Source organism: Oryctolagus cuniculus, chromosome 9 (genome assembly GCF_051225735.1).
Source record: "Oryctolagus cuniculus isolate XC-2025 breed Fujian yellow rabbit chromosome 9, ASM5122573v1, whole genome shotgun sequence".
Taxonomy (NCBI): Eukaryota; Metazoa; Chordata; class Mammalia; order Lagomorpha; family Leporidae; genus Oryctolagus; species Oryctolagus cuniculus.
The window spans coordinates 32,802,817-32,829,124 of record NC_142875.1 but is presented as its reverse complement, the minus strand read 5'-3'; the positions used below and the strand labels follow the sequence as shown (position 1 = coordinate 32,829,124).

General features: G+C 40.6%; 1 long non-coding RNA gene across 1 annotated transcript in view; it reads left to right on the top strand.

The window, feature by feature from the left end:
• Positions 1–8,119, top strand: part of LOC149124540 (uncharacterized) — a 45,896-nt gene extending 37,777 nt beyond the window's left edge. Inside the window, exon 4 of the long non-coding RNA XR_016212817.1 lies at positions 6,914–8,119. This is a non-coding gene — a long non-coding RNA (uncharacterized LOC149124540). The remainder of the gene's footprint in view (positions 1–6,913) is intronic.
• The last annotated feature ends 18,189 nt before the right edge of the window (positions 8,120–26,308 follow it).

Genomic DNA, 26,308 nt, shown 5'->3' with positions numbered 1-26,308 from the left:
TGCCAAACACCTGCCTCAGATCATATTTCATTTTATAGTGTACCTTATGTTCTCTGAGTTTCTACCCCAAAGAAGAGGATGTGCTATGGAACCTGATTTTATCTATTTTGAAATACACAACAGGAACCTTTGTACTTGAATTAGTGTTAAGGTTTTGTGAATCATTGTTGTAAGTAATTGCTTAAAATCATGATACAATTTTTTTTGCTAGAGTTAAAATTGATAATGGCTCACACATTTTATCAGTTGGTACAAATGAATCAGTGGCAAGTTCACTAAGTTTTCTCTTTGTTTTCTATAGCTTTTTATAGCTCTGAATATAAAAGAGCTATAAAAAGCTTATTGTAATTCTTAGTGGTTGGGGAAAAACTACATCCTTTTCTGTAGCAGATATTTTTAATAAAAGGATTTGTGATTGATTGCTGAAATCAAACACAATGCAAAGATATCTCAATGACTTTAAAAAAAAAATCTTCAATATATAGCAGTAAAGACTGAAACTGGCTCTTAGACTGAGTTCCCTATTCCTAACAAAGCAAGCTGAAAGTCCAGACCAGAAATCTAGGGAAGCAATTCTCAAACTTTGGCATGCCCTATAACCACCTGATGGGTTTGTTAAAGCATAGATTACTAATCTCCCCCTAAGAGTTTCAAATCTGACAAAGATTGCTCTCTCTTTGCTCATATCCCCTCCTTTCCCTGTATTTGACCCCATATGTTTGCATGTACTATTATTTTTTTAAAATATTTATTTATTTATTTATTTGAAAGGGAAAGTTACAGAGAGGCAGAGACAGAGAGAGAGAGAAAGAGGTCTTCCATCCACTGGCTCACCCCCCAAATGGCCACAACTGCTGGAGCCGCACTGATCCAAAGCCAGAAGCCAGGAGTTTCTTCTGTGTTTCCCACATGGGTGCAGGGAAACTTGGGCCATCCTCTACTGCTTTCCCAGGCCACAGCAGAGAGCTGGATTGGAAGTGGAGCAGCCAGGATTTGAACTGGTGCCCAGTGCTGGCCTCTGCATATACTATTTTTTTTTTGACAGGCAGAGTGGACAATGAGAGAGAGAGACAGAGAGAAAGGTCTTCCTTTGCCAGTGGTTCACCCTCCAATGGCCGCCGCGGCCGGCGCGCTGCGGCCGGCGCACCGCGCTGATCCGATGGCAGGAGCCAGGTACTTATCCTGGTCTCCCATGGGGTGCAGGGCCCAAGCACCTGGGCCATCCTCCACTGCACTCCCTGGCCACAGCAGAGAGCTGGCCTGGAAGAGGGGCAACCAGGACAGAATCCGGCGCCCCGACCGGGACTAAAACCCAGTGTGCCGGCGCCGCTAGGCGGAGGATTAGCCTAGTGAGCCATGGCGCCGGCCTACATATACTATTATTATCCTGGAATCCACATTTGCGTATCATATTCTGCTTTTTTTTATATAGATTTATTTATTTATTTGAAAGGCAGAGGTACAGAGAAGGAGGGAGGGAGAGAGAGAGAGAGACAGAGAGAGAGAGAGACAGAGAAAGAGATTTTGCCATCCACTGGTTTACTCCACAGATGGCAGTAACTGCCAGGGCTAGGCAAGGTCAAAGCCAGGAGCCTGGAACTCCATCTGGGTCTCCCATGTGACTGGCAGGGCCCCACATACTTGGGCCATCTTCCACTGCTTTCCCAGGTGCACTAGTAGGGAGCTGGATCAGAAGTGAAGCAGCTTGGATTTAAATTAGCACCAATATGGGAGGCCACTGTTGCAGGGCAGTTGCTTAACCCATTACACAACAATGCCAGCTCCTCTGCTTTTAATTTATGTAACTTTTTCTAATATTATTGAAGCTTGGAACAATTTTTTTTCTGTGCATATTTATTTGACCTTAACAGTTTCCTGCTTCAATCCTTGGTAATATGTTACAGTAACTTTTATTCCAGCCCCATATCTAACGCTCCTCTTCTCCTTCCCTCTCCATCTCCCCTCCCTCCTTGCACCACAAAGATAGGCTTCTCTACTGCCAGTAATAAATGTTAGCTGTGGGATTTGGAGGGATGAGTTTGGATGTTTTCTTTTTAAGTTAATCCATGCTGAAATATAGAAGGCTATGAAACATACTTTAATAATCCAATTTAAAGTTATCCTTGGAATAAATGTGGAATGATTTTTCTATTTAGTTTTTTTTTAAGGATTTATTTGTTTGAAATACAGAGATTGAGAGAGAGGAAAGCAGAGAGAGAAGAGAGAAAAAGAGAGAGAGAGAGATGGATATACTGATTTCCAAATATGGTTCACCCCTCAAATGCCTATAACAGCTGGGCCTGGACTAGGCAAAAGCAAGAAGTAAGAAGCTCCATCCAGTTCTCCCACATTGGTGGCAGGGACTCAAGTATTTGAGCCATCATCTGCTGCTTCCCAAGTGCGTTTGCAGGAAGTTGCATCAGAAGCCAAGCAGCCAGGACTCAAACCAGCACACAGATATGGTGTGTAGGCATCCCAACTGGCAACTTAATTCACTGGGCCACAACACCTGCCTCTCAAGCACACTAATACACATAAAAATTCCTCTTCACAATTCTTTGCCTTCCTTACCATGCCTTGTCCACCTTGAAATGTTCTGTTATCTCTGAGACTCGTTTTAAGCATTGCCTTTTCTTTTCTCTTTTTAAGATTTATTTATCTGAAAGGCAGAGAGATACCAGCTCACTCCACAAATGCCCATAAGTGCTGCAATATAGAACTGGCACAGAACTTAGCCAAGTTAGCAGACTGGACTTAGAATATTAACAGGTTCTTTGCAGCCTCTTCTTTATTTGTGAGTTCCTATTCTTTACTAATATTCATTTCATGCTTGTCTATCAAGGATTTTTCTCCTTGGCATCAGGTGGTGGTTCAAGAAATTGGGTACCTGCCACCCACACAGGGAGACCAGGATTGATTCCTGTCTACTGGCTTTGCTTTGACTCAGTTTCGGCAATTGTAGGCATTTGAGGAGTAACCCATGAATGGGAGACCTCTTTACCTATCCTTATGTCTCTGTCTCTAACTTTCAAATAAAATAAATACAAAAACAAACAAACAAAAACATTACTCTTCTTAAGGGAAAGCTCCAGAACAGTATAGAAAATGAGACGTATACTTTCTCTATGTATACCACTGTTTCTCATTCTGGACTCATCCCAGAAAGCACATGTCTGTGCCATTTGCTTAGCACCCTTTAAGAACAAGATTGCAACATGGCCTCCTCTTTAGACTGAATACTTTCTTTCCTGACCACTATGGTGCCTGACACTTCTCACTTCCTGTTTATGGCCTTAACTTTGCCTTTTGTCCCTAATGATTGATATGTTACTTTGGTCTAACCAGGGGATCATATCTGCCTGTAAGTGTCCACTCTGAGTGAGCCTTATTTCTGGGGACATAGTCTGGATTGATTAATTAGCCTCATAGAAACTGACTTGAAGAGTAGCAAAAGTAAGTACTCTAAGATATGTGCCTTATACATTTTATTGTGTAAATTTCAATGATACATTTCCAGCAAAAAATAACAAGATATGAAGCTAGAGTAACCCTTTTCAACTATTCCCAGGAGAGAATTGAGACTACACTAAAGCATCCATTATAGGCAATCAATTAATTTAACTCCTTTGCATCTGAAGTGGTACTAGTAAATAAACATCTTGGGATAATTGAGAAAACTGTCAATCAAATAATTTTTCCATGTTCTGTGGCACAGATGAGCAGAGAATGTACTTTCTCAAGTGTCCCAGAGAAGATAGGTTTGGGTGATACAATGATCTGAATGTTTTGTCCCCCCCAAATTCTTATGTTGAATCCTAATCGTCCAGGTGACGGTTTAGAAGATAGGGCACTAAGGGGATGAGATAATGAGGGCAGAATCCTCATGAATGGGAGTAATGCCTTTATCAAGAAGCCCCAAAGAGCTGCCTTTCTCCTTTCCATGTGGTAACGTTGAAGTGCCAAGAAAAAAGTGCCATTGAAGCCCAGAAAGTGAGCTGTCACCAGACACTGAATCTGATGTCACCTGTATCTTGGACTTCTCAGCCTCCATAACTGTAAGAAGTAAATTTTGTTATAAGCTGCCCAGTCCAAAGTATCTTGTTAAAGCAGCCCAAACAGACCCAAACAGATGGTGACCATAGTTTTTTAGGTGTCCAGGTGCCCTGTAATGTTATGGAAAATTATTATTTATCTATTTATTATTATTAATTTTTGTTAAATAAAACAAAAAGGGAAAGAAAAATGGAGAGAAGGATGGAGGTGGGGAGGCAGGCAGGCAGGGAGAAATGAAATAACATTCTGTGTATAGTATTTCAAAGATAAGTTCCAGGGTCTGTGTTGTGGCATAGTGGATAAAGCCACCACCTGCGATGCCAGCATTCCATAACGGGCACCAGTTCAAGTTTTGTCTGCTCCACTTCCAAGCCAGCTGTCTGCTATGGCCTGGGAAAATCAGCAGAAAATGGACCATGTCTTTTGGCCCCTATCACCCATGTGGGAGAGCCAGCTGAAACTCCTGGCTCCTGGCGTTGGCCTGGCCCAGCCCTGGCCGTTGCAGGCATCTGGGGAGTGAACCACTGGATGGAAGATCTCTCTCTCTCTCTCTCTCCCTCTCTCCCTCTGCAACTCTGACTTTCAAATAAAAATCTTTGAAAAAAAAATTAATAAGCTAAGCTCATTCTTTAGTTACATTGGTGCCCTAGGACTCCTAGGATTGCAGCTCCTTAGTTACATCCTTTTTTGCACTATATATACACTCCTGTGTGTGTGTGTGTGTGTGTGTGTACAGGCAATAAAATTGTATAGCTTTAAATGTAAGATTACCAAAAAGTCCACATTGTTTCTTTTGATATATCTTCATTGACTTATATACTTACACATGTTTTAAGCCAACAATACTCTCAAGCACCTACTCAGTACTGGTGTGATTTCTAGTGCCATTTGCATTCTATATTAAAAATGTATTTCTAGAGTTTTTAACTCTTTTGATTATATAGTAGGCATAGTTTTTCCCTCTGAAATTTGTGAAATTGACCTTTTTAAATTTAGGGAACTTCATCTAATTTAGATTTCCTAAAGTTAGATTATGCCCAGTATTTCTCTCCAGATCTATCATAAACTCTCAAACAACAAACAGTTAAGTTGCTTAACACTATCTCACCTACATCATCTCCTGTCATTCCCACCTTCACATCTTATGTTGTAACAATATTGGTCTGTTTATAATTGGCTAATCCATCTGGCTACAGGGCTAGTGATAAGAGTTAAATCTGTACGCAAAATCTGTACACATAATCCATCCACATGGGTTCTTTACCTTTTGGGAGGTTAAATTGCTAATAAGTATGCCAAGAATTCTTATAAAATATTTGTAAGGGGGAAGTTTCTTTCCTAAAAAGTGGAGAATATTTAATTATTATAGCAGTTGTAAACTGTAACAATCAAATAAAATATACTACAATTAATTTTTTAATCGCTGTAGTGCAAAGATTGGATGTTTCAACTTTACTTACACTGGCAATTCTTTCCATTCCAGGAAAGGTATTGTAAGTAAATCCACAAATACGCAGATCCTTAATAGGTTCCTAATATTGCAGCTCTGTATTTCAGACAATTACCGGTAACATTATTAGGAAACACAATCTTAACTGTCCCATAGGAAACAAAATCCTCTTGCACTGTTTTGTTTTCCCTAAAATATTTTATCTGAGAAACAGAATAGCAGGCCAATTTTATATAAAAGGTATATACAGCAAACTTATTGATTTTAAACTTAATTATAGATTGTGTTCAAATAAAGAAAAAGACCTACAAGAGAAATGATAAAATAAAGAGTCAAAATAGAGGTTATCATTGTCCTTTTAAATGTCACTAAAGAGAAAAGAGAATTAGTCACAAGCCACCTTGGCAGAGCTGAACATTGGGGCAATTCCCCAGAACTCTGTGTGGGGAGAGGTGGGGGCGGGCAGTGTCACTACAGAGCAAACAGGCCCCTAGCAACAACAGAGCTGTGACTCAGGGCCGTGGCTGTGAGGCGAGACGGGAAGTGATTCACCCGCTGGGAAAGGCCTGAGGTCTGTGTCTGTACAATCGGCCTCCATTTTTCTCAAAGGGCAGGAGTGGACTGTCTCTCACTCTTCCTAAACACCCTCCGGTTGCCCCCAATCTTCACATTAATGCCATCCCACCTGTGTAAAACCTTGATCAGCCAGTTGGAGGAGAGCTGCAGCTGGGGTGTTTGTTTCATGCTGTTCTAGGACTTCATAAACAATCTTAATTCAGTTAGAACACATAGTGGGGGTGGGAGGGAAGAAGGAGAGAGAGAGAGAGAGAGATTAATCTAAAACTAATTTCGCAGTTAAATAAAGTACTTAGTCTGGTTACCTACTTAGTCTTTAGGAAAGCTCTAAAAACACAAACCAACCGACTAGAGACAGCTGCTAAGTGTTAAGTTTTACCCAGTTACTGGACAAAAATCACGAACAATAAAGAAACTGAGGGCAGTCATTCAGAGGGATGCAGTCTGTGAAGCTCCGTTGCTATTCTTCATTTAGATGTCACTCAAAACCAAGGAAACTGGGCAACTAACTATCATCTCTATGAAGAAGCTCGACTGATTTTTGGACCTACAGACTCTTGTAGCCAAAAATTAGAAGATAAAACGAAATACAATTGGATCTTCTGGTATTGGTGAGGGCTTAATAACAGGAAAATAATCTTGTTAGAAACCACTCTCCAGTTATTAGTGTCTAATGCCTACTGTAACCTAATCCATTCAAAAATTGTTGTTTCACAGATTTAAACAGGGACAGTCCTGAAGCCCCTTTGAAAAGTAAAACGTCGCATCTGATGTTGTTCCTGGTAATATTCTAAAGGCCTTTTCAAAGCATTAATTTCTCATATTTCTCCGAAGGTTGCCAGCTATCTTTCCTGACCCAAGTACTGATGTCCCGATGAATACAGAGCCTTCTTCAAGATTTGCAACCATAAACAAGAAGGACCAAAATACAATAAAATAAGAAACAAAAACACACAAAGTAGAGCTCTTAGAAATTAAGTCTATGATAGACAAAATAAAAGTTTTGACAGAAGAGATGAAAGATAAAATTAAGAAAATCTCCCATTTATTTATTTATTAATGTCCAAAAAGACATTAATAAATGCAATAACTCCTGAAGAAAATAATTCCAGAAAAAGACAATAAGAAAATTTTTTGGAACTGAGGCCATGAGTCTTTAGATTGAAAGGAGACCACTCGGTATCAACAGAATAATTGAAAAAAGACCCACACAGAGGCATATCATTGTGAAATTTCAGAATTTCAGGGAAGAAAAACCTGGAAGGTGACTTTAAAATCAGTTCACAAACAAGGAAATAAGAATCCATATGGTGTCAGACTTGTTAGCAGAAAGTTAGCCTCCTAGATGAAGATGAAGCTATACCTCAAAAGTGTGTGAAACAATCATGTCTCCTAGACAAATTAGTGGCCAAATATGAGGGTAATGTAATGACACTTGGAGATATATAGGATGTAAACATACGCTTCTATAGGAAACTACTGGAGAATGCGCTCCGGCAGATGAGACAGGGTCTGCGACAAAGGACCTGAGGAACTCAGGAAGAAAGAAGGCAGAGGAAAGTCCCTGGGTAATAGCAAAAGGACATCCTAAATGACAGCTGTATAGCAAACCTAGCAATAAGTCAATCTAGACAAACAGCAGGAGGATGCTGGGGAGCCTCCAGGAAAAAACAGAATCAATAAAATCTCTGATCCATTTGAGCACTTCAAAATTTGAAACACATTGGTAAGTATTTGAAAGATGATGAAATATCTAAAAAAATTTCTCCTGAGAAATGAGGTAGTTATTAATGTTAAGAAATGACAAAATGTAGCATTTTTTAAAACACAAAAATGTTTCATAGGAAAGAACCTGGCTCTGAAGGGTCATCATCTATGAAAATATCAACACTGAATACTGACCTAACCAAAAATTGTATTATAACTTCCTGGGAAAGTGAGAAATGTAACAAAAGTGGTATTGGTGGTGTGTGAAATGTGAATCCTTACTTACTGGAACAGGATATTAATAAAAAAATTTGACATGATAAAGAAATCATACTACTATGAGCAGATTATTCAGAGACGTGGGAGTAAATATCAGAAAAAAGTATATAAAGTGAAAGTGGTTTCATTTGAGGAATGAGATTGAGAGGGGCAAGAGATTAACAGTAAGAATATTATATTTTGTATAATTTAAAATTTTTCTCTTAAAAGTCAGAGAAATAGAGACACAGACAGAGAGGTCATCCATCCGTGATTTCACTCCCCTTAATACCTGTAACAGCCAGGGCTGGGCTAGGACAAAAGCCAGAAGCCAGGAACTCAATTTGGGTCTCCCAAGAGGGTGGCAGAGATCCAGGTACTTCAGCAATCAGCTGCTTCCTCCTAGGGAGTGCATTAGTCAGAAAATAAAGCAAAGCTGAGACCCAACAGAGCTTGTTGGGTTAGGGTTAGGGCAGGCAGGGGGTAGGGTTGCTGGGAAGCTTTCAGTTGGAGATCATAAGCCAGGGAGCCTGAAGAATGGAGGAGAAGTAGCTAACTAGCCTTGTCATTTATTCTACAGAAAACTTTTATTTAATAAATATAAATTTCAAAAGTACAACTTTTGGATTATAGTGGTTTTCCCCCATAACCACCCTCCCACCCACAAACCATCCCATCTCCTACTCTCTCCCCCAACGCATTCTTTATTAAGATTCATTTTTAATTATCTTTATATACAGAAGATCAACTGTATACTAAGTAAAGATTTCATGGGCTTTTTAGCCAGATCTGAATGCCTTAGGGGCTGATTCTGAAGCCAGAGTGCTGTTTAGGGCACTTGTCATTCTATGATTCTGCTATGTATCCCACTTCCCATGTTGGGTTGTTCTCTCCTTTTTAATTCTATCAGTTATTATTAGCAGACACTGGTCTTATTTATGTGATCCGTTTGACACTTAATCTTATCTTTATGATTAGTTATGAACTTAAACTGATCACTTTAACTAGTAAGATGGCATTGGTAGTTGCCAACTTAATGGGATTTGGAGTCCCATGGCAAGTTTTTAGCTTTAGCCTTAGGGGTATGTCTGAGGGAGCATGTGCCAAACTGTACATCTCCTCCCTCTCTTATTCCCACTCTTATTTTTAACAGGGATCACTTTTCAGTTGGGTTTAAACACCTAAGAATAATTCTGTGTTAATTAAAGAGTCCAACCAAGGGTATTAAGTAGAAAAAGAAAATACTAAAAAGAATAAAATAGTAAGATGTTCCACAACAGTCAGGACAAGGGCTGATCAAGTCACTGCTTCTCATAGTGTCAGTTTCACTTCTACAGGTTTCCTTTTAGGTGCTTAGTTAGTTGTCACTGATCAGGGAGAACATATGATATTTGTCCCTTTGGGACTGGCTTATTTCACTCAGCATGATGTTTTCTAGATTCTTCCATTTTGTTGCAAATGACTGGATTTCATTTTTTCTTTTTACCACTGTGTAGTAGCAGATGTCTGGGAAATTGGTCAGGATTCCTTAGGGAAGAAGGAACTCAGCAGTCATGATCTCATCAGTCTTGCTGTGACTGTTGCCATATTATGACCATGTATCTGTGGCTAAGAATCATGTTTGCAAAAAAATAAAATAAAATAGCAATTTTCATGGACAACTCTGACCTTAAGTATTAGCTCATAATACTCACATCTGATTTTTTAACTTCTCAAGTAGGTTGGCCAGATGTGGTTGGAGGATGGCCCAGGTGCTTGGGCCCCTGCACTCACATGGGAGACCAGGAAGAAGCACCTGGCTCCTGGCTTTGGATCAGTGTGGCTCCAGCCGTTGTGGCCATTTGGGGAGTGGACCAGCGGAGGGAGGACCTTTTTCTCTGTTTCTCACTGTCTGTAACTCTACCTGTCAAAAAAATAAATAAAATCTTTAAAAAAAATTATTAAGTATCAAAAATATCCCATTGGTAATTATATTGATTTTTTCTACTCTTTATAGAAAAGAAAATGTGTTTTTCTTGCATTTGATCCTTAACATAGATGACTGATCCTATTGTCAAATGATACTAATCTTAGATCATTTTAGAAACAGGTTTTATCTATTTTTTATATTGATTTGAAAGAGTTACAGAGAGAGGGGAAGAGACATAGAGACAGAGAGAGATCTTCCATACACTAGTTCACTCTTCAAATGGCCACAATTGCCATTTGGCTAGGCCAAAGCCAGGAGTCAGGAGCTTCATCTAGGTCACTCACATGGTTGTAGAGTTGCAAGGACTTGGGCCATCTTCTGCTGCTTTCCCAGGCATGTTTGCAGGGAGCTGGATCAGAAGTGGAGCTGCTGGGTGTAAAACTGGTGCCCATATGGGATGCTGGCATCACAGGTAGTATCTTTACCTGCTATGCCACAATGCTAGCCCATAGAAAGTTTTTAATGACTAAACATTACATAATGAATTGACTAAAACTGGGGCAAAAACACACTACACTTGACACATAATCCAAGCATGCCACTCTCTGCCTAGGGACACTCTATATTTCTGTCCAATAGAACATTCTGCAGTGATGCAAAATTTCTATATCTGCTCTGCCCATATGGCAGTCACTAGCCACATATGGCTCTTTTGCTAACTGGTGCACCTAAGTGATTAGTAGAACTATTGAGTGGCTAATGCAACTGGAAAATGGGAATTTAAATTTTATTGATTTTTCCCTTAGATATTTAAGCACTTTTCTTTAGAAGACCTGAAACTAAATTTTTCAATAAAGAGAAACCAATAGATTTTAAATCTAGTGAAAATTGATTTTTGAAAAATTTATTTATTTGAAAAGCAAAATGAGAGCAAGAGAGGGAGAGAGAGAGATCAATATTCCATCCATGGATCCACTTTTCAAATGGCAACAACAGCCATGGCTTGGCCACGTTGAAGCCAGGAGCCAGGAACTCTAGCTGGGTCTCCCACATAGGTGGCAGGGGCCCAAGTACTTGAACTATCTTCTGCTGATTTCTCAGGGATATTAGCAAAGAGCTTGGGTTGGAAGCAAGCAGGACTTGAACTGGCACTCTGATATGAAATACCAGCCTCGCAGGTATGGTTTACCCTGGTGTGCCACACTGCCAGCCCCATAATGAGCCCTGACTTTAAAAAAAAAAAGTAATTAATTAGCTTAGGAGGCAGAGGGGAGGGGGCAGAAGGAACAAATTAAAGAGCTCCTGTCCCCTGGATCATTTCTCAAATTCCTACAATAGCTGGGATCTAGTCAGGCCAAAGTCAGGAGATGAGTACTCAGTTCAGGACTCCCATGATGGTTGCAGAAACTCAAATTATTTGAGCCATCACTACTCCCACCAAATATTTGCATTTGGAGGAAATCAGAGTTAGCAGCCTGAGCTGGGCATCAAACCCGGGTACTTCAATATGGGATGTGGGCAGATTAACTGGCCTCTTAAGCACTAGGCTAAACACCCACACCTCAAATGCGTTCTTCACTGTTGTGCTATTCCATCTTCTTAAAGTTATTTTCCTAGAGAGGGATTAGGATAGAATGATTAAGTACCTATTAAATTGTGTTCATAAAGTTAAATATAGGGAATTATTCATTATGTTTAATCTTCCTCTTAGAAAACTATGCTTAGAGGGGCTGGTGCTGTGGCATAGTGGGTAAAGCCGCCACCTGCAGTGCCAGCATCCCATATGGGTGTGGGTTTGAGTCCCGGCTGCTCCACTTCTGATAGAGCTCCCTGCTATGGCCTGGGAAAGCAAAGGAGATGGCCCAAGTCCTTGGGCCCCTGCACCCGCATGGAAGACCCAGAAGCTTCTGGCTCCTGGCTTCAGATTGGTGCAGCTCCGGCCATTGCGGCCCATTGGGGTGTAAACTAGCAGATGGAAGACCTCTCGCTCTCTCTCTGCCTCTCCATTCTCTGTGTAACTGTGACTTTCAAATAAATAAATAAATCTTTAAAAAAAGTATGCTTAGAAAAAAGACTAGAAATAAATGTTTTGCCTATCTTTTGTATATTCATAATTTCTTTAATCAGAAAAATGTTTATTACAAAATTTCAGCTATTAAAATTTTAAAGTAAATTTAAATGTTCTGTATGGTTTATATTAATATTTTGTATTAGAGTATATTTAAATATAGTTTGTTTCAAACTTTCATAAAAATTCTTCCTGAAGATTTGGACATTTATTTTACCAATGCTCATTCTAAGAATTAGATAAATTTTGGTTGAGTCTTAAGATGCTTTTATTTATAATAAGTTATTGAGTTCATATTCCTTAACGGTATGATTTCATTTACTTGTCAGATAAACAAAGTGAAATATTTTTACTTTAAAGAGAAAAATCACTGATACTTCTTAAAACTGTACTTTCTGAATTGCTATTTTTAATCTCTCCAAGCTTGGTAAACAGATTGTGGGTAGAAGAAAAACTACATTTCACAGTGATTCTTGTCTTCCTTCATTGATTTTAGTATTTTAGAAGCCAAAAATATCCTTGGATATGCCACATATACGTGACCTAAGATGACTTTTCATAAAGTCAGAGACATATTTGATACACAAGTCTGGATATCTTTTAAGATGTATGGCATAGATTCCAGAATTGTCTGCCACTAATACGAGTCATTTTTCCTACTGCCAGTTGGTGATACCTACTACATGGCCGAATTCTATGCTAGATTTTTTTAATCTCATTAAATTTTTATTCCAGTGCAGTGAGGTGGGTATTTTTCACTTCCACATTACACATGAGGAAATTAGAATACAAAGAGAAATTCATCTTGGCAAGAGTCAGTTACTATGAAGTGACGGAGCCAGCTTTAAAATTCAGGATTGCCAGGGTGAGTAGTTATGAAGATTAAATAAAGTAACCCAGGTGAAAACAACATAATCTCCATTCATGATGAATAGATAGTTTCAGTCTGCAATAATGAAAAAGTTTTGGAAATGAATATTAAGTATATTGTAAATATACTTAATGCCACTAAACTCTACATTTAAAATTATTAAAATGGTAAGTTTTATGCTATGTATATTTTTTATCACCTTAAAAAAAGAAGTCACTCATGAAAACTCTTCAGTAGAATTCCAGCCCATTGAAGAACCAACACATAGTGGAGGATCATGAGACTCTATCTGTAATAATATATAACAATGAAAAGAGGTCATTAAGGAGATGTCATTTGAACAGTGAGACATATTTACAATTAGAAAAAATCAGAGGGAAGTCCGTGAACAAATATTAGAGGTTTTCTAAACCCTCTATGATGCTTTTGATACATATGGTACTTTTGTTAGCTCATGAAATGCTTCCTTGGGGCCAGGGTGGCATAGTGGATAAAGCCGCCACCTATAGTGCTGGCCATATGGGCGCCAGTTAGAGTCCTGGCTGCTCTACTTCCCATCCAGCTCTCTGCCATGGCCAGGGAAAGCAGTAGAAGATGTCCCAAGTCCTTGGGCCTCTTCACTCATCTGGGAGACCTGGAAGAAGCTCCTGGCTTCTGGCTTCGGATCAGTGCAGCTCCAGCCATTGCGGCCAACTGGGGAGTAAATCAGCAGGTGGAAGACCTCTCTCTCTCTCTCTCTTTGCCTCTCCTTCTCTCTCTGTGTAACTCTGACTTTCAAGTAAATAAATAATCTTTAAAAAGTAAATGCTTCCTGTTGACATTAAAAATTCTTAATAAATGAGACAACATCATATGATTACTTCTACATAGCAACTGAATGGGAACTTAAAATCAATTGTAGTCAACAAATCAATAGCAAGTGCCTACTCCACACTGGTCCTATGTTAAGTGTCCAAAAGTGGGTACATCCAAACCTCTGCAAGCAGAGCTGGAAGGCAGGGAGAAGTAAGCCCAAATAAAAAGCTGTGAAGTGAACTATTCATCAAGGTCTTCTAAAGAGAGTATCAAAAGAAATAGACAGAGATAGACAATCTGGTGCTCTTGTAGACAAACATCCATGCTTTCATTCCATTAAATTAAAGGTCAAACAAAACAAAACAACTTCAAATAGACCATTTGTGATGAATAATTCACAACTTTATTCCTCCTATCTTTATTTATAGTGTAATTTCTTCCCCCTTTTACCCTGGGAATTTTTTTTTTTTTTTTGACAGGCAGAGTGGACAGTGAGAGAGAGAGACAGGGAGAAAGGTCTTCCTTTTTGCCGTTGGTTCACCCTCCAATGGCCACCACGGCCAGAGCGCTGCGGCCGGCACACCGCGCTGACCCGAAGGCAGGAGCCAGGTACTTATTCTGGTCTCCCATGGGGTACAGGGCCCAAGCACTTGGACCATCCTCCACTGCACTCCCTGGCCACAGCAGAGAGCTGGCCTGGAAGAGGGGCAACTGGGACAGAATCCGGTGCCCCGACCGGGACTAGAACCCGGTGTGCCGGTTCCGCAAGGTGAAGGATTAACCTTGTGAGCCGTGGCGCCGGCTACCCTGGGAATTTTAACCATATGCAAGGAGAATGAAGCAGAAAGTAAGGCAAATCAACCACTTCCGTCCACTTGCCTGCAGTCCGAGTCCTAATGCCAAACGGAATGCAAAAGGAGACAGATATCTCTATCTCAGCCCCATTTATACATTTAAGAAAATTTCATTTTCAGGACAATAATGGATTGTTGCAAATCCAAGGGAAGAAGATCAAGTGACTCAATAGAAAAATAGGCAAATTAAAACTCTGCAAAGGTTCTCAGGTGGTCGGGGAGCATATGAAAAGGAGTTCCATTTTATTACTTACCAGTAAATCCAGATTAAAATCATGAGAAATAACTAGAGTTCCATAAGAATGACTAAAATTGAAAAAAAATAGATAACATACCAAATGTTTGTCAATCTGTGGCTCACATGGAATTCTCATGCATTGAAGATGGGAGAGGAAAATTGGTATCACCGTTTTGGAAAACCATTTTTCAGTATCTACTAAATGTGAATATACCTATATAATACTTTATAAACCCATATAATCATTTATAGGAATATATTCATCAGAAATAGCCTCATAATTCACCAAAATATGTACAAGAATATTCATAGCAGTATTGTTCATAATAGCTCACATGATTTTAATTATATTCTCCCAAATTCATATGTTGAATTTATGGCCTGAGAAGGTGACCTTATTTGGAAACAGGGTTGTTGTAGCTGTCATTAGTTAAGATGAAGTCATTCAGCAGTTGTGTGGGCTTCTAATCCACTCCGACTGGTGACCTTACAGAATGGGAAAGTTTGGACTCAGACATAAACACAGAGAGAACGTCATGTGAAGATAAAGGCAGAGATTGAGATGGTACCTCTATAAGCCAATGAACACTAAGGACTGCCAGCAAGCCACCAAAAGCTATGAGAGAAGAATGTAGCAGATTCTTTCTTCTCACTCTCCGAAACAACCAACTCTGCTGAAACCTTGACCTTGGACTTTCATCATTCAATACTGTGAGACAATAAATTTCTGTGCTTATACCACTCAGTTTGTGGTATATTGTTACAGCAGCCCTAGCAAACTAATGCAAGTCTCAAACCAGAAACAATGCAGATGCCCATCAACCATATTTATTCATTAAAAGAGGTAAATAAAGAAATGGTGTATTTACACAATGGAATACTATGCAATAGTGAGTTAACAAAGTTACTCAATCTTAAAAATGTAAAGTTTTGCAAAAGAATGACTCAAGAGTGCACAGCATGATTCCATAAATGTTCATAAAATGGACTTAAAAAGTTTATTTTGGGTAAAAACAATTTTTGGAAATCTACACAGTTTTTTTCATAATATACATCTTCTGTGTGCTTCTTGCATATGCCTCATACATGTGGATTTCAAAATTTCTTGCATTAAAATAAATACCTGGTAATTCTATTTTTCATGAAGTATTTTTAAAAGATTGATTTATTATTTATTTGAAAGGCAGAGTTTGCAGAGAGAAAAGACACATACAGACACAGAAAGAGAGAGAGAGAGAGAGAGAGAGAGAGAGAGAGAGCTTCCATCTGCTGTTTCATTCCCCAAATAGCCACAATGGCCAGAGCTGGGCAAAGCTGAAGCCAGGAGCCAGAAGCTTCTTCTGGGTCTCCCAAATGGGTGCAGGGGCCCAAGGACTTCTACTGCTTTCCCAGGCCACAGCAGAGAGCTGGATTGGAAGAGGAGCAGCCAGGACTAAAACCGGTGCCCATATGGGATGCTGGCACTGCAGGCGGAGGATTAACCTACCGTGCCACAGCACCAGCCCCTGTCCATGAACTTTTACTTAAAGGTTTATTTTTATTTATTTGAAAGGCATCTGTAAGTTTACTCCCTCAGATGCCTACAACATCCAGGGATGAGCCAGGACAAAGTCAGGAGCCAGGAACTCCATCTGGGTCTCCCACATAGGTGGCAGCAGCCATCAATCTGCTGCCTTCCAACATGCATTAATTAGCAAAAAAATGAGCAACAGCAGAATTGCTGGGACACAGATTACTGCACCGATATGGAATGTGTGTGTTCTAAGGCCAGTGTCAGCTTAATGAGCTGAGCCACAATGCCTGCCCTCCATGAGAAGCTTTTTGAAGTACTGTCAGACATAAAGTTAAAAAATATTCAAAACTAATATGTAGTGTTATAAGTCAGGATAACGGTCATCTTTTGTAGAAAAGTAAAAATAGGAAGTAGGTCAAATAGTCTTTTCAGGTTCTGGAAATACTTTATCTCTTAATGTGAACATTGTATCTCATAATGGTTGCACAGATTTCTTCAATTTATGAAAACCTCATTGAGGTTCACCCTTATAAATCATATACTTTCCTGTACGCATTGTATATTGCAATAAAAAGTTGTTAAAGTAAAATACTGGGCATGTGTTGTGATGCAGTAGATTAAGCTGCGCCTGCATCCCATATCTGAGTGCTGGTTTGAGTCCGGGCTACTTTGCTTCCAATCCAACTTCCTGCTAATGTGTGTGGGAGGCAGCAGATGACTGCTCAAATGCTTGGGCCTATATTAATCACGTGAGAGACTTAGATGGAGGTCCTGGCTCCTGGTTTTGGCCTGGCCCTGTCCTTGCTGTTGTGGGCATTCGGGGAGTGAACTATCCATTGGAAGGTCACTGTCTTTCTGCCCTTACAGTAGATGAAAATAAATAAAACCTTTTTGTAATAAAAAAAAGAGTGTAGGCCGGCGCCGCGGCTCAATAGGCTAATCCTCCTAGCGGCGCCAGCACACCGGGTTCTAGTCCTGGTCGGGGCGCCGGATTCTTCCTGGTTGCCCCTCTTCCAGGCCAGCTCTCTACTATGGCCTGGGAAGGCAGTGGAGGATGGCCCAAGTGCTTGGGCCCTGCACCCCATGGGAGACCAGGAGAAGCACCTGGCTCCCGCCTTTGGATCAGCGCGGTAGGCCGCCGGCCGCAGCGCGCCAGCCGTGGCGGCCATTGGAGGGTGAACCAACGGCAAAAAGGAAGACCTTTCTCCCTGTCTCTCTCTCACTATCCACTCTGCCTGTCAAAAAATAAATAAATAAATAAATAAAATAAAAAAAATAAGAAAGAGTGAAAATAAAAAAGAACCCAGTATATCTCCCTTCTCTTACTTGCTTTGTGATCTTTGGTAAGTTTCTTTTTCTTTTTTTTTTGTTTGTTTGTTTGTTTTGTTTTTTAAGATTTGTTTATTTGTTTGAAAGAGTTACAAAGAGCAATGGGGGGAGGTGAAAGAGAGAGAGAGAGAGAGAGATTTTCCATCTGCTGGTTCACTCCCCAAATGGCCATCAGCCAGGGTTAGGCCTGGCTGAAGCCAGGATTCAGGAGCTTCTTCTGGATCTCCCATGTGGGTGCAGGGGCCCAAGCACTTGGGCCATCTTCTGCTTTCCCAAGCATCAGCAGGGAACTGGATCAGAAATATAGCATCTGGATCTCAAACTGTTGCCCATATGGGATGCCAGTGTCACAGGCAGTGGCTTTACCTGCTACGCCACAATATGGCTCCAGTAAAATTCTTCAAACTCTAAGTTGGGGCCGTTGTTGTCGCTAGCCAGTAAAGTCCCCAGCTGAGACACCAGCATCCCTTATGGGTGCCAGCTCAATTCCTGCTGGTCCGATCCAGCTCCCTGGTAATGGCCTGTGAAAAACAGCAGAGGATGGTCCAAGTGCTTGGGCTCCTGCCACCCAGGTGGGAGACCTGGAAGAAGCTCTTGCCTCCTGGCTTTTGGCCTGGCCTAGCCCTGGCTGGTGCGGCCATCATGGGAGTGAACCAGCAGATGGAAGCTCTCTCTCTTTCTGTGTCTCCCTCTAATTCTGACTTTCAAATAAATAAATAAATTTCCTAACAAAAAAGACACTAAATCTCAGTTTATTGATATGTGGAATGGCAATAACAAAAGTATAAAGTACTAACTTCATATGTCTGTTGTGAATATATAGTGAGATAGTGCACATGAAGCACTTAGCAAAATTGTTAGCAGCAGTCAATAAATGGCAGCTACTATTATCATAATTGTAATGATCATCAAATATACTATGTAAGAGTTTTACTCTAAATAAACAACCAGGAACATATTTTCCCCAGTTACACATACTGGAGTCTATTGCTTATTTTATGACAAGTCAGAACATGGAATACAAGCCCAGTCATTTAACTTAGAAAATATGAAGTGGCCATGTTGACAGAGTTAATGAGCTTCGGTGTTATTCTAGGTAATTTCTATCCTTTCTAAGTTTCTAAGTTTCAATATTTATTCTACATTTTAAGTGCTAAGGGTTTTACAAAAATTTTTTTTGCTTGCTCATTTAAAAGAATAGAAAAGAGCCTCCAGGAATAATAGTCCTTTATGTTTGCGTGATTACATTTTCACTTGAGCTTTACCACAACCTGTGAGACATATAGGGGAGGGATTATTATTCTGGTATTCTGGTATTAAAGATGAGCAAACCAGTTCAGCAGGTTAAGTGATTTACCCAGGGGCCGTTTTGCTAAGATACACACAGTTGGGACAAGGCTATTACAAAAGTATTTGGATAATTCAGGAAATGAAGGAATGAAGGTAATTTAAGTCTTTGCTTAGATACTAGAATTTTCTGTGATGATTCAAATGGTCCATAGCTACTGTCACTAGATGCTTATGGCATCTAAACACTTGTAATGTGCCTAGTGTGACTGAGAGACTGAATCTTTAGTGTTATTTATTTTTAATATTATTTTATATGACACGTGGCAGGGGGCTGCTATGTTAGACAGTACAGCTGTACTGTTTCAGGAATCATGGTACAGTTCCTTGGTCAAGGGGTAGAAGCTAAACTAAGCAGGGTAGAGTCCCATTCACTTTGTATTATAGCCCAAGTTTATATAAATGAAAATACATATATGGTGTTGGTATTGTTTTGTGTTTAAGCTTGAATGTATGAAACTAATACTAGGTATCTACTGTATTTTTAAAGACTATATTTTTAGATAAGTCATTTTATAGTACTTTAAACAGTACATGTTTTACTTGTTCCAAAGCAGCAACCTAGGTAATGACTCATAACTATCTTAGAATTTTTTGGTGGCAATGCATTTGCCTGTAATATTTCTTTCTTTTTAAAGATTTATTTCTTTATTTGAAAGGCAGAGTTACAGAGAGAGAAGGAAAGACAGAAAGAAGGATCTTCCATCTGTTGGTTCATTCTACAAATGGCTGCCAACAGCCAAGACTGGGACAGGTTGAAGCCAGCAGCGAGGAGTTTCTTCTGGGTCTCCCACATGGGTGCAGGGACACAAGCACTTGAGCCATCCACTGCTGCTTTCCCAGGTACATTAGCAGGGAGCTGGATCCGAAGTGCAGCAGCCAGGACTTGAACCAGCGTCTATATGCTATGCTGACGCTACAGGCCACGGCTTTAATCTGCTAAGCCACAGCACAGGCCGGCCCCTGCCTATTTCTTCCAAAAGAACTTTTGACATGTTGATATTCATAATGCATTGGAATTCTGCTTTTTAATTTTAATTTTTACTGTTTTGGAGGGCTGTCTCTAATTGGATGAGTTGGGAATAATCAATGGAGTGCTTTGAATGGCTTTATGAGTTACCTACCACATTTTAACCAAGGGTAGGTGGGTGGGAGTTGCTTCACAGATACAGCTCTAAGGCAGTATTTACCTGTTTAAGCCTCAGTTTTTTATCTTCAAAATGAAGGTATTGTGATGGATGGATGATCTCAAGTTTTATGGTAAATAACTGTTAAAGTTTTATGGCTCTGGCCAGCGCTGCGGCTCACTAGGCTAATCCTCCGCCTTGCGGCGCCGGCACACCGGGTTCTAGTCCCGGTCAGGGCGCCGGATTCTGTCCCGGTTGCCTCTCTTCCAGGCCAGCTCTCTGCTGTGGCCCGGGAGTGCAGTGGAGGATAGCCAAGTGCTTGGGCCCTGCACCCCATGGGAGACCAGGAGAAGTACCTGGCTCCTGCCATCGGATCAGCGTGGTGTGCCAGACACAGTGCGCCGGCTGTGGCGGCCATTGGAGGGTGAATCAACGGCAAAAGCAAGACCTTTCTCTCTGTCTCTCTCTCACTGTCCACTCTGCCTGTCTATATATATATATATATATATATATATATATATGAAGGAATTCTGCCTGTATCCAGCAGTGGCAACTCCTAAAGGAAGAGTTCCAGTGGCCAGGGCTATGGTTTTCAGACCTGTCCTGTCAGCTTCCACAATTGCATAAACTAATTCCTTATACTAAATCTCTAAAGATACATAATCGACTTATTCCATTTCTCTGTTTGAATTCTCACTGATAAAAAAATTAGCTGTATTTTACATTTTTATTTAGATTTCACTTATTTGAAAAGCAGAGAAACACAATCTTTCGAGCATTGGTTTACTCCCCAAATGCCTGCAACAGCTGGGGCTGGGCCAGGCTGAAGTCAGGAGCTCAGAACTAAATCTGGGTTTCTCATGTGGTTGGCAGGGCCCAAATACTTGAGCCATCACTTGCTGCCTCTCATGGTGTGTATTGGCAGGAAGCTGGAATCAGCAGCAAAGCTAGGACTTCAATTAGGTGCTCTGATACGGCATAAAGGTGTCCCAAGGGCATTGTAAGCACTTTGCCAAATGCCTACCTCTGTTTTTCAGATTCTACTAGGATACTTGAAGAGAATAAGGAGACCGAAAGGAAGTAGATACTCGATTATCAAAGCACTCACTTTAGGTTTCCTCTCTAAAATTATAGAGATGAACAGATGACAGAAATCTCAGCACCAGTTAAATAAGGAACACTATGTGAAGCTAAATTGAGGTTCAACCTACAAACAGCTTTAAAAATCCATATATATGGTAATAAAGATAAAACTTAGGAGCAATAACTACTTATTTCCATTTACTGAAGTGAAAAGCAACCATTTCTTTAAAATATACAACTTGATGTTCAGAAAATGATAGCTTGTGAATTTTTATTTGAGTGGGGGGGTCAAAGGGGGGGTAGGGAGAGAGGGAGAAGGAAAGAGGGAGAGGGAGAGAAAGAGAGGAAGAGGGAGAGAGAGAGGCAGAGAGAGAGAGAGAGAGAGAGATCCTATCAATGCCCACAGGGCCAGGCAAAAGCCAGGAGGTGGGAACTCAGAGTAGGTCTCTCATGTTGGAAGTGGGAACCCAAACATTTGAACTACCACCAGCTGCCTCCCTAGGTCTCTGTTGGGAAGCTGGGGCCACAAACTGGAGTTGGGCATCAAATTCTGATACTCTGATATGGGATGTGAGTGTCTTAATCACTGGGCCAAATACCCACTCTAGCATATAAATTTTTATTAGGCAGATTCAGAAATCTTCAGATAGAGAAAGTAATTTTTACCTCTTTTCACTCATTCTCTAAATATACAGGAATTATAACACTCCAAAATGTAATTAATTATCAAGATCAGTAGTAACATTAAATGCTGTATCTACCCTGAAGAGTAGTTCTATATTATATGTTCTTGGTTATATAGGAAGTTGTAAAAAAGCTAAACATCACTAAAGCAAAGAAAATTTAGAGCATCTGTCTACCTGTGCTTAAGACCTGTGTAGGCAGCCCTTGGCAGTCAGTGGCATGTCTACTATTCTTTCAACTGGGGGAATCTCAACAAAGAATCCTGGTGTATGTGTATGAACTTCAACATACCTGGCTATAAGTAAAAAGAGAGAATGGTAGATGCTGAGAAATTAGTTCACCTCTAGAGGGAAGGGCTCTGTTTCTGGGAAAGTGAGAGTGGTTTCTAAGGCTTGGTATGTCCCAGGCAAAGACATATCTGTGACCTGAGGGCATCACTCTACAGACAACACCAAAGTCATTCTTAGTGGCAAAGCTATAGAAACATCGCCTCCACCTGAAAAAAATGCTGTCAATGGATAACACTGAAGGTTGTTCTGGAGATGGAACATCAACGATGTAAAATGACAAGATGGCCATTTAACACACTCTTGATAAAAATAACATTGTCCTACACTTGACATTCTGGGTACTTCTATAGGATTCTAGGTTGCAGTCTACAGGAAACAGATGCTGGTATAAAGTTATGAGTGCGAAAGATTCATTGGGGGTTGACATCTGTGAAAGGAAAAAAGGATTGAGTAGGGGGAACTGTCATAACATGGTATAGAGCTGACCATGTCTCTACCAGTTCAAAGGGAGCTCTGAATCAAAGGCAGCCCCAAAGAGAGTTTAGTATTGAATACAATCAGCTTGAGTCTTGCACCATTGCCTTATTCAATGAATGGCTAGGTGCTACTCTAGAAATAACATTTCAGGTTGAAAGCTGAAGGCAACCCTGACAAAGCTAACAGCTGGAAATGATTGGCTAACCCCATTTGTTGAGGCAGCACGTAAAACGCACTTTCTTGAAAGGGAATCTGGATGCAGATATTTGATGCAGTGGTTAAGACACCTTTTGGAATGTCTGCATCCCCCATTGGAGTGCCTGGGTTTGAGTTCCAACTCTGCTGCTGATTTAGTTTCCTGCTAATGCATGCTCTGGGAGGCAGCAGGTGATGGCTGAAGAGGTTGGGTCCCTGCCCCTGGCATGGGATTAAGTTCTTGGCTCTCATTTTGGTCTAGCACAGCCCTAGCTGTTACAGCCATTTGGGAAATGAACCAGCAGATGGAAGATCTCTCTTTGCCTCCCAAATAAACAAAAATTTTTATTAAAAGACAGAAAAAAAAAAGAGAAGGGGAGTATGGCAGCTTATTTCCATGTTTACTGCAGTGCAGTGAAACAGAATTTTGAGTGACCGTGTCTTTGGAGATGAAAATTGATTAGATCAGAACAGGAGGCGTTAGTGAAGTTCTCTAACATTCTAAAATTCTACTTGAGGTAGCTAATTCACTAGGGAACTAGATCAGAACATCAGGATGGAAAATATTATTAGATGTTGCATAAGGCTTCCAAAATGGTTTAAAAAAAAACTATTGTTTTTCCATTTCATTACAAGTAAGTTGCTCCTATTGGGACAAATCAACAAATCAGTTCCTCTGCTTGTGATGCCCCACTACAGGTCAGATGGGCTTAGTTGTGAAACAGGCAAAAGGCACTCAGAACAGCCTTTTTAGGGATGAGGAGGAAGAATCCTTCTTTCTTTTCTTTTTTTTTAAAGATATATTTATTTTATTTGAAAAGCAGAGAGAGAGAGAGAGAGAGAGACAGAGGGAGATCTTCCATCCACTGGTTCACTGCCAATATGGCCACAACACCTGGGACTGGTGCAGGTCAAAGCCAGGAACCAGAAACTCCATCCTGCTCTCCTGTGCAGGTGGCAGAGGACCAAAGCAGTTGGGCCATCTGCTGCTGCTCTCCCAGGCTCATTAGCAAGGAGCTGGATGAGACGTGGAGCAGCCACTGTCTATAGCATGCAGTAGAGCTGAGGATGAAATAACATACGTGTAGTCCTTAAGTTAAGGACTCAATATTTGTAAGCTGCTTCTCTTTCCCCTTTCTGATGCTTCTTCTCACAGGAAATACGCTTCTTGCAGAATTATTTAACCTGCTATGCTAGGTTAGCAAAACATTCACAGAACTTGGGAGGAGGGTATAATTGAAAGAATCTGTTACTCTAACAGGATTCAGGGTGTCTGCTTTTGGTCAGGTCTCTGGTTTCCACCATTATGTTCTCAGTGCTGCGCTGGGTATTAAAAATGGTCTCTTTTCTAAGGAGCAGTCTATTTGAGAAACAAATGGATACATGAATGGTCAATGAAAAAACAAGCAAATATAAAATTTGATTTTAGTGGAACCTTACAGAGCATAAGTGATATAGGAATATAATTTTATTTTGCTAATACTGCCTGTTGTTTTGATATTGAGAGGCAATACTATTTGGCATGAAATTGTGAGGGTAAGTGCTTATACTAATAAAATTTATAAAATGGCATATGTTTGTTGTCATGGAATTTAAAAGAGGTTAGGTCACAAGAAAGCAAGTTTCAGGACATTTAAGTATGATTATATCATTGCTTCTTATTGTTAGTAATGCTCTTACTACTTGATGTATCAAGATGACAAAAATAGGAAGAGCTGAAAAATGCTTTGAAAAGCTCTATCAGAAAGGCTTATATTTTTAAATTGATGATCTCTCAAGAAATTTCTATCTTTATTAAATCTTGCTATTTTAACCAGCTAACCCAGTGTCCTTACTCACTCTGGGAATCTCCTCTGGACACTCATGAGGGAAGTACAGTGGGTAGGACTCCAAGTCCTCCCCCTTCCTCCCTTCAGGGGGCTCCTTTGTAAGATCATTTAGGGAAAAAAGAGCTCAACTATCTTAAAAAAGATATCTGGGCCAGATCATGTGGGATCATACTTTGCAGATTTTAGAAAGCAGGTCTTTGGGTTAAAAGGGACTCTTCCCTGCTCTGTCATATTCTTGTACTTGCTAAAGAAACTCACTTTGTGCTCTGCCTGAGACACACACAGTAGGTCATGTGTGGCTAGCTAGACACTCGGAGTATTACAGTGCTTCAAACAAAGTGATTCCTTACTAGTAAACCTTTGGAATTATTGGTTTGACTATTATCAAAATATAGCCCTACCTCATTTCATAATGTTCTTCTATCCTTCCAGTTACCCAGAACCTGAGAGGCCTCTTTCCTTGTAAACAAACACTGAGGAGCCTGCTGGATTCTTAAATGTCTTACTGACAAGAAGGAGGAAAAAAAAAAAAGATTTAAATTCTTTAAATTATCTCACACAGGATTTTTTAAAAAATATTTATTGAAGAGGCAGAGACAAGGGGATGGAGAGCTCTGATGTACTGTGCCCTCAGTGGCTGGGGCTGGCTCAGAATGAACCCAGGAACCAGGTTTCCCATGTGGGTGGCAGGAATCCCAATTACTTGAGTCATCACTGCTGCCTCCCACAGCTGCATTGGTGACTTGAAGGTGCAGTCAGGAGCTGGAGCAGGTAATTGAACCCAGATACTTCCATGTGGGATGTAGGCATCTTAACTGCTAGGCTAAACAACTCCTCACACAGGGTTAAAAAAAGTTTATCATTTTAAACTATTTTAAAGGGAGAGAGAGGATCTTTCACCTTCTAGTTCATTTCTCAAATGGCTCCTCAACCAGAGCTGGGCCTGGCTGAAGCCGGGAGCCAAGAACTCCATTCCAGTCTCCCACGCGAGTGGCAGGGGCCCAACAGAAGTTCCAAAACTCGAATAGGCACTGTGAAATGGAAGGTGGACATCCCAAGCCAGGCTTAACCCATTCTGCCCCAACCCCCACTCTCTCACAGAGGATTTTGTTGGGTAGTGGAAATACTCTGTATGTAGTATAACGCTGGATAGCTGTCATTACACATTGGTCCAAATCGCTAGAATCTATACTCCTAACATAAACCACGGCCTTTGGGTGATAAGGATGTGTCCATGTAGGTTCACCATAATGTGCATAATAATGTGCATGCGGGGGAGTGGGGTGGAGGGGCATATGGGATCTCGCTGAGAAATCTAAAACTGCTCTAACAGTCTTTGAGAAAAAAAATCTCTTAACTCACTAATGATTTTGAATGAGCATTTTAGTAATGCCCTAGAAACGGATCTCCTGGCGATGTCCTAGGCCGCGTAATAATGGAAAGTGTTAGGTAAGAGGGCGACCTGCCCTCTCAGGTGTTCTAAGAACGCGTCCCCTCTCTCTCTGACATCTCTCTGTGGCGTGACTGCACACTGGCTCATCCCTGCGCGAAACCTGTGCACGCTGAAAAGACCAATCACGAAGGGTGATTTTTTTTTTCTTCTTCTTCTGCTCCTTTTGCCACCGCCCACTCCCGGCAAGCTGACAACCGAGACA